The 5,000-nt window shown below is 44.2% G+C and overlaps 1 protein-coding gene across 3 annotated transcripts in view; it reads left to right on the top strand.

Moving 5' to 3' along the window:
* Positions 1-5,000, top strand: part of LOC113809245 (trypsin-1) — a 79,204-nt gene that overhangs the window by 42,390 nt on the left and 31,814 nt on the right. The window contains exon 1 of one of the 3 annotated variants that reach the window (XM_070130516.1): positions 2,815-2,917. The exons of the other annotated variants lie outside the window; for them this stretch is intronic. The gene's annotated coding sequence lies outside the window, so the exon portion shown is untranslated. Of the gene's footprint in view, positions 1-2,814; positions 2,918-5,000 lie in introns of those variants that run through there. 3 annotated transcript variants of the gene reach the window in all.

Raw genomic sequence — 5,000 nt, forward strand, 5'->3', positions numbered from 1 at the left:
GTAGCAACGCCGAATCCCAACAGCCCCGCCCACCTTTTCCTGGGGTGGGCGAGGGCAGCGCCAGGGACACCCAGTGGACGCATTTTTTTGCAGCGAACTGCTACGGACATTAGTGGGGATTGAAGATCAACAGTGTGACGTTATACAGTTACTAAGATTATATTAAATACTAGAACTCTTGATAAGAAGGAAGTTAGAAAAAAATCCTTGTAGCTATCACGAAGTCGAAATCCATTTATGTATATGTATGTGTATATATGAATGTGTGTGTATATATATATATATATATATATATATATATATAGATAGATAGATAGATAGATAGATAGATAGATAGATAGATAGATAGATAGATAGATAGATGGAAAGATGGAAAGATGGAAAGATAGATAGATAGATATAGATAGATAGATAGAGAGAGAGAGAGAGAGAGAGAGAGAGATAGAGATAGAGAGAGAGAGAGAGAGAGAGAGAGAGAGAGAGAGAGAGAGAGAGAGAGAGAGAGAGAGAGAGAGAGAGAGAGAGAGAGAGAGAGAGAGAGAAAGAGAGAGAGAGAGAGTTTAAGAGAGAGAGAGAGATGTGTGTGTGTGTGCGTGTATGTTTTATATAAATTGTGATATTTTTATATATGTATGCAGGTATGGATGGATGTGAGTACAAATACAGCCAACTCCACAGCCGCTCTAAACAGCTTTCCAACCCTGACAGCAAACAGCCTCCCTTGGGCTAGTTTGCAGTCTGCTGGCGGCAGCACGTGAGGTGATACAAAAATACGGCAATCTTTGTAAGAAATCTTCCTGATTATCGAATCTGTTTAAAAAGTCCTGTTTTCGGATTAAGTGGAAAGGCAGCAATAAATATTAAAAAGATATAAAAAGGGAAACGACACCGGGCCTTCCAGAATCCCTCTCTCATGCTTGTCCGCTTCAAGGCTTTCGGATGAACACCCAATGCGAACAGTTGCGAGTTACCTTCTCGCAAGTAGCAACGCCGAATCCCAACAGCCCCGCCCACCTTTTCCTGGGGTGGGCGAGGGCAGCGCCAGGGACACCGGAGTCGGGCCGCGGGAGTGAATGAACTGCTCGACTGCGACACAAAGACACGCTCAGAATGGCTGGCTCCCCTTCGGCCTTTTCCTGCTTAATTTTTCCCGATATCTTTTTTCGGGGACGAAGGATCCCTTGCCCTTGCACGTAGGTACAAAATCAGGGATAAGGATAGGGTGAACTTTGAAGCGAAGGATATCAAGGTTTTTGATGGAATATAGAAACCTTGAAGTAAATATGCACTAGGATAGCCCGGGACCCCTAAGTGCAGGTAAGCAGAAAGTTGTAATGCATTTAGGTCTCCCAAGGTCTAACCGTAATTCTGTCAGTAATTCGATCTGTAGTTCTGATTCCAGTCGCATTACGACAGAATTTCAGAAAAACAGTATAGGTGTGATGAACAAATCCCGTATTCTTGACATAAAACAAACATAAACCATTTTTGTATCATATTTACATTTACTATTGATTAACACAAAGCAAAAGACAGATATTGTTTCCTCTATACAGCTAAATAATAGTAGATCTGGGCAAAACATATGACACCTTACTAGGTTAGAGAAAATATGAACAGCCTCTAAAAATAACGTCAGTGCGGACACCTCATGCCATCTGCCAAACGCAATGTGTTAAACTGACCCGCATAAACAGCGCGGAATGAAGTCAGCGATATCCAAAGGATTACTTCTCATCTCTCGAATGACGTCGAAGGAAGAGGTGGCGCAGGAATCAAGAGCATCGACCTGGTTAGCCATTTTTCAGCCAGTGCCAAAGCCTGCAGTCTTAGTAAACAAAAGAATTTGCTGATGCTGCGACTCTACAGGATGGCTGTCCAGTAGGGGTTTTCCTAAGCCAGTGCTCATGAGGGTCTTCATGAGACATAAAAATCCTGGATGAAAAAGAGAAAGAATCCGCTGTCAAGACCGTCGTTTCACTGGATGAAGCGTCGCCCGCCTCTCCGGACTCGTCGATCTCCGCTCTGCCCCTCAGATGAGCGCCCTCTGCGTCCTGAAGCGGGACCTGGCGGGCGCTAAGAGTCGCAAAGAACCCGGCTCAATAGGTGAACGCAGCGCATAATATGACTATTAGTTTGTAGGTTCAGTTACAAATGGTGATTTGGATATGGCCATAAAAATATGACGTATATATGAACAAAGGCAGTAGAATTGCTAGTAACAGAATCATTAGTAGGAGCAGTCAGGAGAAGAGGAAAAGGAGGAAAAGAAATGCAGGAGGAAAGTTATCTCATGAAGATAAATCAAAATCCTCCTCAACAAAGTCATGTCATTTACGGCGATTATGATCGTAAGAAGAGTTACACGATAATGTATGATAATAGTTTCGTATATTTGCATTTTTCCATTACTGCGTTAATACATAAAATATATACGAAAGTATACCAGCAGTAGCCCAGGATATTTAGTCATGTCATAAGAGAGAGAGAGAGAGAGAGAGAGAGAGAGAGAGAGAGAGAGAGAGAGAGAGAGAGAGAGAGAGAGAGAGAGAGAGAGAGAGAGAGAGAGAGACTGAGAGACTGAGAGAGAGAGACAGACAGACAGAGGCAGAGAGACAGAGACGGACAGGCGGACAGACGGAGACAGAGGAAAGGGTATGGACTCGTGCAAGAATGTCGTCACGCGCACCCGTCTGCGGTCATCAATATGCATGCGTCTGTCCCAATAGAATCAAACAAAGGGTCTGTTTTTGGGCGGCACGAGGACTCGATGCCCGCAAGCCTCTAGAAGGCCATGCAAGAAGGGACGCTACAGTTAGTGTGTCGCCAGACGTGCTGGTGTGTAGTTCTTATCAGTTGCTTGTGCAGTTACAGCGCCTTCTCAAAAATCCTTCTCTCTTTTACTGGGAAGGATAAGGTAAGGCTCAGTGAAATCGCACTTTCATTTCTTATTAATTTTGTTCATTTACCTAGAATATTTCCTTACTTTCGTTCCCCCGGTAACGGCGCGTTCCAGACACTTGCTGGCTTCACTTTCTACCTGCCCTAATGATTGTGATGTTGTTTTTGCTCTAGTCTTACGCAGTTCTGAAATGCGGAAGTTAGATTTCGTTACATTTTATATTGTAACGGTGGCGAATAGCACAATTTGTTCCAGTCCTTTGTTATTTATGCCTTTATGATATTCTATTGGCTACACGCAGAGTACTTCCCCTCTGGACTTGGGGTACGCTGTGTTTGTACATGTACATTAGTGTCTACACAAACAAGATCTTGGATAAACGTTAATGTATGTACTTGTCATCATGAGTAATGACAGGCGTAATTTGATAAGGATCAAGAGATTCTGTGCCGTGTACCTGCCATGCCGCCAGACTCCACACTAATCTCCTCGATGTTTATCCATTAATTTCGTGTACGTTACTATATCATCCTGACTCCGGTGTGCCTTCGCGTCCGAGGCCGCGCACCGTCCCTCGGCGCCGCATCTCTGTTAGGGGCTGAGGGCGGGTTCGATGGCGTAAGTGGATCAGGGAATGATGAATGTGGGAGAAGTCTTAATGACTGGGTTGGGTTCCATTATCCACCGTTTCTCCTTAAAACTGCGGGCGATAAACTACTTATAAAATAGTTTAAAGTTTCACTGAATTAAGAAGACATGAACTAGGCTATGGTAGAGCATACCGTCAAGGGGGAATTGAACAATAGTTATGCATAGTAGAACTGTATACCTAGAAGACCATTCACGCGATAAGCATGCTATCACTTTGTATCTGGATTGTCTTATTGTTCCCCAATATGTTTCTTTTCGCCTTTCAACTTTACAAGCCAGGTAGGAAAAAACAAAAAGAATCGAATAATTAAACAAGGAAAGAAGTGTATAACAGAAAAAGTAAAGAAAATGAAATCGGGCATTAGATTTTAAAAAACGGAAAAGAGGCGACCGATCTACAGATAAGACTCCGGTGACCCGCTGACCTCCCGAACAATGCAGGTCAGAATCCCGCCCTCATCAGACCTCCGGCGGCACTCTTTTCTAAAGACTTCCGCTGTCCAAAACGGCTTACATCCGGTCGCTCTTCGTCCGCCTCCTGCTAAGAGTTATTTTCGACACGTCTGCGTCCTTCGGGCAGAGAGCTCTTGTAATGCTCGAGCTTATTAGCTATTTGGCCAAGAGATGAGCCGCACCAAGTTAAGTGACTGAGGAGCCTGCCATGCTCGGGGCGCGGTCCCAGCTCCTGCTTCTGCCATGAGACTGACAGAGACCGTGAGGTGACATTTCCTTTGAAACTTTAAGAACAAAGAGACAGCAGCGGTTGAGTGCATGCGTTAGAGCAAACGAGGCAAAATGGCTGCAAAACCTATCGTTCGTGCTGCAGTGGAGCTTTTAAACGTGACCGTTTCTCAACAGCTTTTACTGCTTGTGTTTCCTGCAAAGTGACCCGACGTCGTTAGCGAAGAATTGTTGTTGGCATAATGCTTGGGGTACTCCTTGCGTGAAGATCTATAGACAAAAGCATCTTAGATATACTCTGCTGTTTGCTTGTTTGCTCAAGCATAGTTACATAAATACAGATAATAATAAAAGAAGGGATGGCGTTAAATTTGTACCTAAGTACATGTGGTTAGGTCACGCAGTAATAATCAGCTGGCTAAATGTAAACGCAGGCTCTGGGTCATGCACGCGCGTTCTCATCGATCACGTTTCGCGCCTGAGATCGGCAGCAATAATAGGAACATGAGCATTTGCATTCAGAAATTAATTTTCGGCTGCGGTTAGCGTAGAGATTTCGATTCACATTTAAAAAGGAATGGTAAATAACAGTGAACTGCTGTATTTCTGCGTTTACCAATGGGGTGCGCTTGGTAAATGCTCGCTTGTACATAAATAGAAAACAGTTTTACTGAAGTGAGGTCGGAAACGCCTCAATGTGGTGATGGGCTATTGACACCCTGAGTTTCGCACTGACATCTGTCGCAGCTGCTTGGCTGGCGCTCAG

Source organism: Penaeus vannamei, chromosome 15 (genome assembly GCF_042767895.1).
Source record: "Penaeus vannamei isolate JL-2024 chromosome 15, ASM4276789v1, whole genome shotgun sequence".
In the NCBI taxonomy this organism is placed as follows: domain Eukaryota; kingdom Metazoa; phylum Arthropoda; class Malacostraca; order Decapoda; family Penaeidae; genus Penaeus; species Penaeus vannamei.